Source organism: Colias eurytheme, chromosome 6, assembly GCF_061535395.1.
Source record: "Colias eurytheme isolate Ceu_HAF_F1 chromosome 6, ilColEury1 Martin Lab GWU primary, whole genome shotgun sequence".
NCBI classification, from domain to species: Eukaryota; Metazoa; Arthropoda; class Insecta; order Lepidoptera; family Pieridae; genus Colias; species Colias eurytheme.
The window spans coordinates 410,710-426,068 of NC_142985.1; the positions used below are offsets into that span (position 1 = coordinate 410,710).

The following is a 15,359-nucleotide window of genomic DNA, read 5'->3' on the forward strand; positions in this document are numbered from 1 at the left end:
ATCTCTCAATGACATGATATTATAAGTTCACTGAGACTATTAACTACAAAAGACAGCAGAAAGTGTGGTATTGGGCACAACACTCACTCGAAAAATCGGATCAAATCGAACGGAGGCAGGGCGGGCGGCTAGCTATCATGTATTTTAGATTTGTTTTCGAAACCGCGCATGTACGCACTATTCATGAAAATAGATTTAGAATTGTTGAAATATGTAAAATGTTTTTGATACATATTCTATTCAATATCGATAGTACTGTAAATATATTCATTCTGCACTAGATTTTGATTCTCGTGTTCCCAAATGCCGAAGCCGCAGCGCACAGCGTTAATTGAACGCTCACACAAGAGCCACAAACGCGGATTCAATTTATATAAAAAATAATATTTTTTGACGTTTTTTCAAGTATGAATGACAGATGGTGGGATTTCATAACTTCTATGGATGCCTTTTTTTGAAAAAGAAAAATTACGTGCTATGCCTACGTGTGGAATGTGGATGCTACAGTTTTGGATCAGAATTTTGTTCAAAGTCATATACGAATTTTAAATATGACTTACGAACACATAATATGTAAAAGGGTAAGTCCCACCATAGTTTTTTACGAAAATAAAGTGTCTCCTTCTTCACACAGTATTGCAAAACAACGGCGACATAAATTGGAAACTAAACAAATTCTTATTCAATTCGAGACGTTGTCCCAAACGGCGGTTCCAATTGTCCATTTTTTACTTCAAATTCTTGTATTCCGATCACGCCCCTACACATAGTGCGTTATAAAGAAAACGAGCTCACGAAAATTGAACATTTACATATGTTTTGTTTGTAGTTAGGCAAGTTGTACACGAGCGGTTACAGATATAATATCACCATTATTGATAGCAGTTACAAGCTCGTGCACTTGCTATGCCTCATCTATGTTCTGAGCTACATCAAAATTGGTTCAGTCGTTAAGACATGAAAGCATAGTGGACTCACTAACTGGCAAAGTAACTCGCATGCACAATATTAGTAAAGATAGATAGATTATAATATATTAAAAAAGAAAAAGTAAATTCGTATTTTTATAACCCTGCTATCTGCTGTAAGACTTCTTGAAGTAAAACTTGAATTATTGAATGCATTTTAATGCGTTACCAATTATTGCGATGATTCGGTACCCCACAACCTTGTTACCGTTAAAAGAATTCCCCAATTCACAAATGACTAGAATAAGATGATCACGTTAAAATCACCGGGCTGTCAATGAAAATTATAACAACTTCTGATATTAATCCATCAACATTTCTAATTTGTTCAACCTTGAAAGCTCAACTAAACTAAAGCTTAGCTCTCATTACAAGTACATTTTTCTCAAATTAATAAATATATATTTTCCGATTTTTCTTTCATATATATATTTTGTATATCTTTTAATTATTCACTCGTTAAAACCCGCAACTTATCAAAAGATATTCTGTCGAAACAAAAAAGCGCGGTGTATTAATCTCATTATAGGATTTAACAAAAGCCGTCAATTTATTCTCCTTTTCCATATAATAATATTATAATACTGATTTTTTCAATACATTCACAAAGGACTGTGCATTATAATAAGGAAGGACGTTAAAATTGGGGTTTCATTTGATAATGCTGAGACAGCGTTTCCATTCAAAGCAATTTGATAATTAGATTTTCTCTATTCAACGCGATGTTAAAATATAATGGACTAAACAAATATTCAAATCCAAACACAGAGCGGTAGCAGGGAGGCACATTATAGCGACTGTATTGAAATTTAAACTTGCGACTCCATTCGCTAAAGTAGTTAAAATTAACGGTACGAATTCATTCTGTGTTTTGGGTAAAGTTGCGGAAAAGAATTATATTTTACTAAAACATACAATGTGAATATTATGGAGTTGTAGCACTTTCTTATAAGATAAAGTATTAAATGTATCAAAGCCTTGTTTGTGTTTGATTTCTAAATTCCTTTACTTCCTTCCCTACGTTAAACTAAGTGTATTAAAGTCGTTTACAACATAATAAATTATTACAATCTAAACTCTCAAAAAGCCATAATTATACAAAATTTACGTAAGTACTGTTTGTGCCACACTTAAAATCAGAGTTAGTCAATTGATTATTTTATTCAATTGCAGACATGTCTATTGATATTCCACAAAAAAAAATATTGCTAAAAACACTTCGTGTGTACTGAGCCTTACACTGTAACCGAATTTGCGAAGTTTTTAGTGGGCAAAGTTGGGAGTATCGGATTGTACAAATGTGTTTATTTACTCCGATAGCAAAGTATTTGTTTTAGTTAAGCTAATAGTGCCAAGATACACGCTCTATACTTTTATAAGTTTCTTCAGTTGTATGAAATAAATTTGATAACGTATTTGGTAAAGTTTAACTATTTCATTGTATTGTATTGACGCAGTGTGAAACAAAGGTAAGTTTTAAAAAATAGAGTTTTTAAAATATTTCACACACAAACATTCAATATCACTTTTTGGAGTTGTTCTTTTAGACATTTTTTATAATTATTAAAATTAAGCTTTTCTGTCTTTAGGAGATGTACTAAATAACTGCATGTTTCTTAGAAATATATCACTACAAATTATAGTTATCTGTTGAAAAGATAAAGATAATTATAATTCTGCAATTTACGATGCACGGCATTGTATTGTATAATTATATTTTGCCGAATGTAAATAAGTAAATGAAACATATTTCACGAAGCATTAAATACCATAGCCCGGGTCTACCGGGAGGCAAGAAACTATAATTATATACACCGCAATATAATCAAATAGTCATAGTTTATAACTTTCAAAGGTCGTTAAATTAATTATCGTGTCCAATTAGTGGCCGTAGCGTGAACGAAATTAAATAATAACATTTCAGAGAGTCGGTATTTGTAGAGGACACTTCACACTCGTCTTCTAAGCTTGTTTCATTTAATTGGTGTTTCAGGTGAAACAAGTCTAGAAATAACTGCAAAGAATAGCGCTCTTGGCGCGAAACCGTATTTTTAGGTTAGCTTTCTTTGTAACGGGGTGAAGGAATTTGCTAACTACATATTGACATGATGACACATATGAATTAAAGATATTATATTTTGTCCTTATTTACAGAGGAAATAAAAAAATAATACCTTCCTTGTTCCACTCCCAAAAATCCACAACTAAAAAGTTCAGTGTTGGCATTAATTGCACTCCTACTTTCAACATTAACAAAATAGTGAAGCAAATGGTACTCCTAATTTTAACATTAACAAAACAGTGAAACAATGCATGACCAAAATAACAGAAATAAAAGATAGATCCAAGTCGGGCTTCGGTCAATATACGAATGCAAAGCTGAGAGGGCTAACACAAAGCCTGCGTGATCCCCTCCCGCAGTTAGCTCCGAAAGTTTGCCGATAAAATTAAGACGATAGTTCGACTTGCAGTGCTGTTACAGCTAAAATATTATGGTCCAATTTGAATCAGTCCAGACGTTACTGCCAATACAAATAAACGAACGAAAGGTATTAGATAAGATTTAAATTAAACTTTCAATGCATCTTTAAAATAGTGGGGATTTTAGTTTGAGTTGAACTTTAATCACATCTTCCATGCTATAAATTAACATATTTTAAACTAGCTTTACGCCCGCAGCATCGTACCCTCTATGTGTGTGCCAAATTTTATGAAAATCCGTTCAGCAGTTTTTGCGTGAAGGATTACCAAACAAACAAACATACAAACTTTCGCATTTATAATATGCTGTATGTAAGCTACACAATTAGAGTTGAAATGCGTATTTTTTACTTCTTTCTCTAACACAAAATAGCCCAACAAAAGATAAACTAGCAGTCACGCCTTGTTTCAAATGAAACTTGTTAATTAACTGACCCGGAACTTTTCGTAGCCGGTAAAAATACAGCTTTTCGTATACAAACCTAACATGTATTGGTGTATAATAATGTCACCATATTGTGTTGTGTTTTCCTTAAAACAATACCGGATTCGACATTTATTTCTTGCTTTTATTAAGATTGTGTCCTAATATAATATCGAAAACGGTAGTTTTCTCTGGCCACATGGGTAACGTTAAGAAGTAGAATAAGTAGAGTTAAAAAGTTTTATTGTTCAATAAAGAAAATACTAAGCTTTATTGAGTGAACTATGAAATAATTTGGAAAATCCAAAAGTGCACGCCTCATAATTTTTTTTTAATAAATATTTATTAATTATTATTTTTGTTTATTTAATAACAATTAAACCACATCGAATCAGACCCTGAAAAATGAAAGGGTTCTATTCCTGAGCATACTCAAGCGTAAGAGAAAAAAAAAGACTCGATTAGTAAAGTATTTCGGTCGCTATCGTGTTAACAAGAAAAAGGATCCGCACATACAGACACACGGACGTCCAAGACAGAACTTTTTTAAACTGTTTTTTAACTAGTTTAAATAACAAAAATGACATCAAAAATATCATGAACGTTAAAAATAGTGTTTTTTCTTAATATGTGTGTGTATGTATTATCTTACAAGTGCAATGTATGATACATAAAGACATTTTAAGTTTGAAAAATCAGATGTTTTGCGCGAAGTGACAGTAGTACCCACCTCAACGCTTCGCTTATGAGGCGTGCAATAATATTGAAAGAAGCATTAAGTCGAGTAATTACGCGAACACTCGTAAAAAAGAAGACACAAACACATTAGACAATAATGAAACAACAAAATTCACAAATAAATTAACGCCAATTTCAACGAAAAGGAAAACGCACGATTTATTGCCCACATAAATTATTTTAACCACAGAATAATTACGGAGCAATGGCCGACTATATTGCCAAATAAATAGAAGAGGGAAAAATCTAATTAATACTGACGCCCGGCCACGGCTGACATCTTGCAATAGAACGTAAAGAAGTTTATTAAAATGAAGGAAAAATGAATAACAATAAACGAAAAAGGCCAGCGGGAGGCTGTGTTTTACGGCCCGTCAATAATGTTGTAATCATATTGCGTATAGAGATGTATAGGCATACAAATTACATTCATAAATATGCAGGAAGATATGCTAATATTTACTACGTTGTACCAAGGCAATATAATTTTTAAATAGTATGCATAGTATCATGTTTTTAAACAAATGTGCTAAGGTTTTATAAACAGTCTCATTAGTCATTATAAATAAATTCATCTCATATAAAAGTGAATTTATTTCCTTTTGTTTTAGCACAATTTGATGAAAGATTATTTTCAAACTACACGAAATTAAACATGTTATATATACTAGCAAAAAATGTACTTCGAGCCGCCCACGATATAGTCCACATTAAGCAGGCTAAATGCAAGAAATGATTAAGGTATACATTACCGTAATACCACAGTATTACCATTATTTCCTACAGTAGTGCGACGAATGTACTTGTGCAGAGAAACGGAGGGGAATTGGCGGGGGTCGGGCGACGCGGGCCGCGTAAAGCAAACACGCTTAGTTTGCTTTACCTAGCGCGAAAGGATGACGCAGTCGTATTTTTTGTGTAATAATTTTATTATACATAGGTACTTACATATTCTATTATGGCGCGCACAAACTGTTCGGTTTACGGATGTAAATCTACATTGAAATCCCAGAAGGAAACAATATTTCAGAAAGATTGTATTAATTGTATCTGTTGAATTAAAATCAAAGCTATGTATATATGTTGTCCTCATTATTTTCTAATCAGATTGTACATCCCAATGCGAATGCATTACTTAGTTAAATGTTATAATATACAATTAAGAACATCCAAAAATAAAGTGTCCACGTAAATAATATTTAGCAGTGCAATATGTGTAATTATATATTTATGAACAAATAATTACATCAGATTTAATAATCGCAATTATTTTGAATGTACATATGAATAAAGATTTCATCATAATATTAATAATCACAATTGTTTTATTTCCCATTTGTTGCAACCCTAGCGTATTTTCGTGTGGCAGCGTCATTACCTACGCTGGCGGCGGCATCGCGCGACATCAAAGGCGATTCCTTACTGTAGGAAATAATGGTAATACTGTGGTAATACCCTGGGCCAAGGCTATGTAATAACAAAAGGTTGATAAAAATTGCCATCCCGGTGTAAAATGATTTCGAAAAAGGTTAACACGGTTCATTATTTAACACTAATGAGAGCACGCTGACACAAATCCTCTTTAGAAGCAGGTTGAATACAGCATAAATTAGATTTAATTACTGCCAGCGGTAGTGGCTGCGCTTTACGAATGAATTTTAAAAATATAGTACAGGTTAAATTTCACGTTTGATAAAGGAGATAATGGATTTTCTTGGATTAACGGATTAATGGGTTGCTGAACCGCATTTCGTGGATAAACGTTTGTGCGGAGTAGTGGACCGAAGCTCCATCTAGCGCTGAGAATATCTGCTTTATACTTAGATATTTCACGATTTAATCAGCCTAACTCTGGTATTTTATCCACGGAGTATGTTGAAATATCAAAATAGTTAAGAATTTAAACATTCAACAGATTTGATTAAAATGGACATAACCACATGACATTGAAAGACTCAAAATGTCCTTAGTAGAGAATTATCTACTTCAGCTCTGTGACCTACTCAATTGTACTCAATAGCAAGCGTGTACAATACAACTTAACCAATTGCAAGCAATGCAGTCGCACCTTTATGGCATTGCAATTTAAAACTGTGTTATCAACTTTTAAAACAAATTAAAGTGAATCTCAGTTTTAAAGCGTGTTTCGCATTTTCTATGAGCAGAGCCACAAATTGTCCAATTTACCAACTCGTGTCGCGTTCCCGCTCTTTTCAGATGCGACCCACATTTTTTTTCTATGAAACTCCATTTTCTTTACTTTCAATAGCTTATTTCGGTTCAACGAGTATTTTTTGGTCACTGTGAAGTATGAAAAATACACGAAACAGGTTTATTACTTGCCAATGTCAGGTCATTGAAATTTTTCGGAATATGCTTTCATTGTTTATAAAATCGTGGTTCTATAAATTAACCTTCCTTTTCCTCGCATAGCCATAAATCTTTATGTCTTCTTTCATAATATTATAACAAGAGTGGATATAAAATGCATACACATCTAGCTGAACGAGGAATGTTTGAAGGTCAAAAACTACTAGTGAACAGGACAAAAGATCTTGAAACTTCATCGTAAAATTCCTGTATCGACTAACTCAATAGAGCCAAACGAATAATATTCTATCCAACAAAACTTTGTGCCTTGGCAATCGATTGCACTTGAATTGTATTACAATATTTTTGTCCATTCGACATATTTTCTAAACAAAGCAATTGTTCATGGAAGTCTATTAAAAATGGAAGAGCGGAAGCAGGATAAAAACTAGAAGAAATCAATACAGTGTATGCTAGTTCAGTTTTGATTACACATCTATATTTCACCGGATCAAAAACCAGTACTCTTTTTTGAATGCAAAAAACATTCTCGTATCTTTTGTACACAAAACCGGGCCAGAAGCTAGAGCTTGAAAAGCTTTAATCTAAAAATTCTTATGAAGTATCAGGATTTCATTTACTAAAAAAAATTGTCTATGGAGCCATCAATAAAATGTTTGAATTACAATAATCTATACTAATATTATAAAGAGGAAAGGTTTGTATGTATGTATGTATGTATGGTTTTCACGCATAAACTGAACTGGACTACTGGACCGATTTTGATGAAATTTGGCACAGATAATCTTTAGACCCTGAGAAAGAACATAGGCTACCTTTTATTGCGAAATATGTACCACGGGCGAAGCCGGGGCGGACCGCTAGTTATTAATAAAAATCTTCTTAAAGATACATCTAAGTTTGAAAAACATTAACCAATGATGATTTGAAAATATAAAAAGCAAACGTTACGTATTAACGCATTCATTAAACAACAAAATGAACAATTTTAGATAGAATAAGGTGCTTGTTTTGTTGGTTCACATTATTACTGTTTACTTATCATAGTCATTATAATGACAACAATGTAAAAGTTAACCAAACCCGCTATCCACCATAGTCATGCTCACTACTCCACATTTCATAGGTCAGTTTATTTACACATTGTCAAGCGTGAAGTCACAATTAGTCGGTTTGATGTCGCCGTTTCAGCTGTTATATCTCTTTGTTCTCAGCTATTTACGATTTAGACTTTCTTAGAAAATTGGCTTTGTAATGTCCCAGGTCTGTGTTCATCAATTTTACTACTGCGGTATTTAAGAAGACATTCCAATAATAATTAATTGATAAGAATGGCCTATGAAATCTTTTGTCATATTGAAATGGGGGTCATATTATAGTCGGTTGAATTAAAGATGAAATAATAATAATCAATCACACATTAAATATGGAAAATCGAAGGCACATGCATTTTGCCACCTTACTATTTGGAATAGTAAAGTCTACTAAACCTGAGTATCTCCATGATAAAATAACTTGGGGGGCGTAATATAAACAGCAGGTATAATACTAGGGCAACTCCGTATATAATGTATTTTCAAAAATTTCATACAAACGCATTCAGAGGCAGTTTTAAGTACAATGCAACTAAATGTTGGAACAACCTGCCTCCTCCTTATCGTAACATTCAATCTGTGACTAATTTTAAAAATAAATATAAAAATTATCTAATCATAAGGCAGGTAGGCCAGCTTTAGTTGCATCGTAACTAAATGTTTCACATTGTTTGCTCCCCTTACAACCAAGTCAATATACAGGGTGTCCCACTATTGGTATACTAAGCGCGAAGGGATTTGTAGTTTTGCATACACTGATCACGTAAAAAATATTTAAACAACAAAATTACGTCAAAAATTTTTTGCTAAATTTTTCCTGAAAATTCATGTTTTCTTCTCTAGCTTCGCGCAGCCGGCATATACCGCTTCTCTAATGTGAGCATTTTGTCTATGAAAACATAATCTTAAACGATAGCTCACGTTCTGGTAGCAAAGTTGGGCGGGTTGCTTGTTATGGGTGTACACATAGAGTTTTAAGAATTCATCTATTTGAAAAAAAAAATGCGTCTGGAATTTTATAAGTATTTTTTACGTACTCAGGGTATGCAAAACTATAACCGCCTTTGAGCTTAGTATACCAACAGTGGGACACCCTGTATATGTAGTAAAGTTTCTATAATTCTATAACATACAAATTATAATGTAATTATGTATATTGTATATATGTAATATGTTTTTCTTTTTTAATATATTAATTATTTATGTATACCTATTGCTTTCTCTTAACTATATAAATATATTATGTAAAAAATTTACACTGTTCCTTTGACTGTCGAGGAGGGCCCACTGAAAACCGGTGCTGCGATGCCTCTGCATCACAGAATATCACCGAGTGGTTCCCTTTTTTAATGTTTGATGCTGCACAGACCCTATGTGTTAATGTTAAAATCAGTATTGAATATAATTTTCTGTTTTCTTCGCACTCCAAACTTTATTGTATTTTACTATTCTCTGTTTTTTTCCTGTGTGGCAAGACATTAAAATAAATGTATTTTCTTTCTTTCTTTCTTTCATTTCCAAAAAATATATTGCATCCATTTTGTTTCAGTTGAAAAACAAAAGTTTAATCGCAGAAGTTTAAGCTAAAATTACTTGAAACTACTATAACCTGTACAATTTCAGCTATTAAGTACTGCTATTACTCAGCGCAGTATAAAGTTGAACGTATCGGACGATATTCAATTTCTAAATAATTATCCAATAATGTACTGGACATTTGCAGAATAAGCGACCATAACCCACGACATGTCTTACCGAGATGGCCAAACATAACACCCGCATCCCATATTCATACTTCCAATAAAAAGCAACTTAGCGTAAAATATTCTAAAAGCTTAAAGCCACATTCGTAGGAGCGATTCACGTTCATACATAAAAACGGTATAAAATTTAAGCGACACTAATTCTTCGTCTAGTGAGCTTAAGGTATATTTTTATGTTCGATATTAAACGCATCTGCCGTCTGTGTAACAAAATTACGAGTGGTCGTGAAGAGACAGAAATATTAGCTTGTATATCAGATGGGATGCTTCGGGTTTTAGCGAAAGTCGGGTAACTGCTAAATTATTCGTCGAGCTTATACGTCGATCTACCTTTGAGTTCATCATGAAATAGGATTATATTCATAAAAAATAATTGGACGTTATGGCGGCGTAATATGGATTTTTCAGTGGAACTGTATTAAGTCACCATATTCTGAAATCAATATTCTTGTTTTGCTATTCGTTAATCCTTTTGTGCATTTATGAGATATACCAACATTTTATAGATAAATTGCTTTCATTGAAAATCATTGTATGATTTCTGACTTATTGATTATTATTATTTTTGACAAAATTTTATGAAGATAAAGATAAAAATTTTCAAATCATTCTAATACTTTAGACGACTTAAATTCAAAGACATTGGTATAGTACCGAACTTAATGTATTTTCAGTTTTCAATAAGTCCAAACTTCTGAGCAGAACTCTAAAAGACGGTGTAAACTTCTTAATAGTTCACAAACTACAAAACAATAGTAAACTATGTCCCGTTTATTTATTTTATTTTATACCATATCTTGAAACTTTTCATAATAACTATGCTTTAAAATTTCAGAGCACTGTATACTCAGAAGTAAGAACATTTTAAAGTCAAGCTAATAGTTTAAAAAGCGTTAGTTATTCTATATTTTTAGCCGCGGAATACTAAAACCACATTTCACTCCTTCGAGATTAAGATATGTTTATCTCGAGATCAAAGCAGATCCGTCATGTTGAACCCTTTCATCCCTGCGCGGGAATTTCAAAGGCACCTAGGGAGAGTAATGAATTATCAGATACTGGGACAAACCTAGGCCTCTCGCTTATGTAATGGAACTAAAAACTTTGTGACGCAACCGCGCGGCGTTACGATTTTAAAGAACATTGGACATGAGGAGAATCTCTATTAATAATAACAATCTCTGTAACAAAATAAGTTAAATTTACTAGAATTGGTGAAACGTTATTGATGTTTGTAAGAAAATAAATTAAAACTTATAGACCCTCTACACAATGGGCAGCGTTGGCCCAACAAATGATCGTCGATGTTTGCCGCCATTACGGCGATTATGAATAAACATCTACTATGATGCCCGATCATAGACATTTAGGCCCTCTACACTATCGTGAATGCCTCTACTCGCCCAACGCTGCCTATTGTGAAGAGAGCGCATTAGAGAACGATATATAAGCAAATTTTAGTTGTGAAAACAAAATACGAACGAGGTCAAAAGTGGGTGGACATTTAAGAGCATCAGCTGTGGCCAGATCCTATAAAATACCCGAGAAAACTAATATTGCTTTAACTAATTATAACAAAACTTTTTTTTCTGAGAGTAGACACATTTTTACTCCTTCACTTATTTTTACACTAAATTTATTTTATTGGGTTCAGTCAAACGAATATTCCATTTGATTTCTTTTATTTTCATATCGTCCTATATAATTATCATCTTAAGATTATTATATATATTTGTAATAAACCTTAGAATTATGAAGCTTAACAGCGGATTATTATAAAAAAGACGTGTGGCACTCGGGGACTGCCGCGGTAAAGCTATTGCATGCTATGCCTTCAAGCCACACCTCCGTGCCCGTCGGAGTGGGGAGCGTGAGGTTTTTTCGTTACGGAATTTCTGGATTCGGTCCCCGCGCTCAAGGCCCGCGAAAGAAGCTATGCAATAGCTTAAAATTGTAGAGTAATATGCTTTAAAACACGTTACGACATACGTCCTTACATACTCTGAAGTCTATTTCATCTTTTCGTAAAACAGAATAAATTGAAATGATAATGACATAGCATGTTATCTTCAGACGATTTTAAATTAATTTCCAAATAATATCAAACTCTTGACCTCTTGATTACAATGCTTTCGCGCTAACCACTCAACAAGACTGCACTCGAATTTTAAATTAGTTACAAGTTATTATTGTTTTCACAAAATTCTTCAATTCTCAAAATTATCACGACCAATTAAAATAGCAATTAATTTCGTTACAACGGATTGGAAACGAAATTATTAATTCACAACAATCCGCCTGTTATTATATTTGTTTAGCAAATTAAATCACAACTTTATTCGGAATTACCGAGTATATCTGTTTGTTTTCGAAACGAAACATCTAAAATATAAATAAAACTTTAACAATTTGCGATTGAGCGTTTCTCGCGTCTTATTGCGATTGTTGTTATAGACACGGCAATGTTACTGTCTGCTCCTTTTTGTCTGTATTTTTGTCTACATTTGTATAGACTATGATAAATGATTTCGAAGAAGAAATTAGAAAAGATTGTAAATACTTGATCTTATATCTGGTTTATATTATGTTGTTGATGAGTTTACAAAATGATGGAATGGACGAGGTACTACTTCTTAAGTCCTAACGAATAGTAACTCTACTTCAGTCATTGTATCAGTGATTCTTTAATAAATGTAAATATCAATTGAGAACTGTTCATTAACATTTTTGCATACTCCTCCAGTATACCATACCCTCGGCTTTTTGACGCAATAAAGTTAACCATTAAGGCACCACTACTAACATATAACTGCCACCCGTTTCATAAATGTTGTGGTATTATTTTATAGTTCGCTCTTCGCTCGTGTTGAATAATATTCCCATTGAAACGGTGTAAATGCAGTTCAAAGTAAATTGGTTCCCACATTGACACTGTTAACGGTTGTGTTGACAAACGAAGTGCAGCTAATAAACAATATAGTTATATGGCTGGTTATTAAATTCACAAAATAAGTACTGTGGTAATTAACAAATCCATATAGATATTTCAGTCAAATAAATATCATTTTAGTATTGCTGGTAAGACACAGAAGACTGATCACTTGTCCGTACAGAAAATCGATTGAGGTAACGGATTTCAAACGCATCTTTCTTATATTTCAGCAAAGTCTTCATATTTAAGTTAAATACGTTGATGGATGTTTCCTTGATAAAGGTAGATGAAACATCTGCAAGAGATTAAATGGTTTCCCTGTTCAACAAAGCCTTAAAGCCTTTGCATAAATCTCATTTTCGCGACAATTTTTATGATAAACCTAATAATGATGCGGCGGGATTCGGTCCACCATTTTAACGGGCCGAATAGAAGCGCCTTATCCGTATTTACCAAAACAAAGCTGAACGGATTTCCGTCCCGGAGAAGGCCTAAGCCTAGGTTTTATTAAAGCCTACCTGGAATCCCCTCGCAGCTCAAACAGACGCTTACCGCCGAGCCTCTTCTAAAATATGCGATATTCCTGAAGGAAATTCATAGCTTTGTGCAATGAAATAGCCGGCATATTGGCATTTTATTAAATTCACATGCTTTACGATTTCGTTCATCCCTAGTGGATTGTTTTCAATTCCCAGAACTTTTTGAAGAGGAATTTTAGAATTCTCTTTTGGAATGTTTATTATCCTCTTCCTTCCAAAGAATGTCTTATATACGAAAAACTTTGCTACTTAGGATATTTAAACTGATTTTATCTTTACATAATTCATCTTCTTCTGTTATACTGGAACTAAGTACTGTACATACTACATTTGTACATACTTTTCTTTGTTGTCTTCCATCAGTTTTTACACGCTTTATAATAGCTTCACCTGTATGTTTGTAAGTTTGTAACCGACTTCTTTGGGCGGGATTTTGACCCACTTTAAACGGCCAGATTTCGTTCAAACTTTGTAGATTTATTTAGGACCGATGACAATACACTAATTTGATAAAATAAATAATAGTTAAAAAAATAAAAAACACGCGTTTTATGGAAAACCGAACTAAAAGCGTGTTTTTTAGTTTTTTTAAACTATTATAATTATTTTTATGTTAATTGTGTGTGTGAAATTAATTAATCTATCTACTAACTTGAATCTAATCGAAATAAACACACCACTAGAAACTAGATTATAGTAATTCATTAATCTCAGCAATTCGTAATTGAATTGAAATTATGTTTTTCTAAGAATTTAAAACTTTTAGATCGTTTCTTAAGTACAAAAGCGTGAATAAGATCAATCCATTCCCAGATTTTTAAATAACTGCGACAACAGACGTCTACAAAAAGACAAACTTCAAAGTATAAGCGATAAAGTTATCTGGTTTCAATTTCTTCGCGAAACTTCACAATAAAAGGAAAAAAGACAGGAAAAGAGAATATCTCCAACTTCTTGAGGGTTCCGCGAAATTAAATGATAAGTTGGTCAAGACTCTACGGACAGTATGGATGGACAATTTTAATATTACTTCTTTATAAATTGATTATTTTTATAGCTGCTAGAATTGCCGCAGGTAACATAATTAATAGTAAAAGTATTTTCACTGTAAATGACGTCATATTATTCTTTTTGTGTGAACTACACAAAAATAATAATATGACGAAGCGACACAAAGTGAAAACAAATACTCTCGTAGCAATACAGCAATGTAGGTTCAGTAAAATTGAGAGATCCGGTGAAAACAATAACAGTTTATTTGTTAGCTGTTCTGTTGACATTACTTGTTATCTTAGAGGAACCCTAAAACACAACACTCGACTAAAATGTAAGTCAAGGGACGGCCTTATTGAAATTGAGGGACAAGAAAGGTCCAAATGAATAACTAAAATCCGTTGAATTTTTCGTAATCTTTGAAAGTTGCGAGCTCTCGCAGACTTCGTTATGTATTTATTTGAAGGTAAGACGATTTCAGTGTAATGTTTGTCTTAAATACATACTTGGATGAACATTTATTTCGTAAGTTCCATAGCTTATTGATGAAAAGTTTATTACTTAGATTTATTGGACAGAGTTTCATGAAGCTTAATGTTCAGTCAAGTATTTGTTGAAAGTATATTTGCTAGATTGAAATTATTTTTTAAAAACGTCACACTGAGTCTCTATGATTCATTGTTCGCTTCCTTTTCACAATAGTTACTTTAGGCTTTGATAATTTTACAATTGAAATATCTCGAAATATTATGGCCTGAACTTTCATATCAGACCTGTGCTCTTTGAGTGCAACAAATCTGAGCTGCAGATGACGATGATAAATTTACGAACATCTGTACAAAAGAACATCCTATAAAACATTAACTGGTAGGTACATTACTAATGGTCGCGGAAGAATTCTAACAAATACCCGCGGCCCCATCATTAAAGCGGCTCGACGGAACACAGTGGGGTTTTAGTCGGTAAGAATCCGACATAACCCACGGCTCCTTCCCCGGGGGCCGTGGGTATCTTTGGAAGATTTCCCCACTATAAAAAAAAAAAAAAAAAAAAAGGTACATTACTGATGGTAACTTTATTCATTAATTTTATTTTT

General features: G+C 33.0%; 1 protein-coding gene across 3 annotated transcripts in view; it reads right to left on the reverse strand.

Annotated features, from left to right (window-relative positions):
• Positions 1-15,359, reverse strand: part of LOC149907366 (zwei Ig domain protein zig-8-like) — a 314,072-nt gene that overhangs the window by 262,990 nt on the left and 35,723 nt on the right. The window lies entirely within an intron of this gene.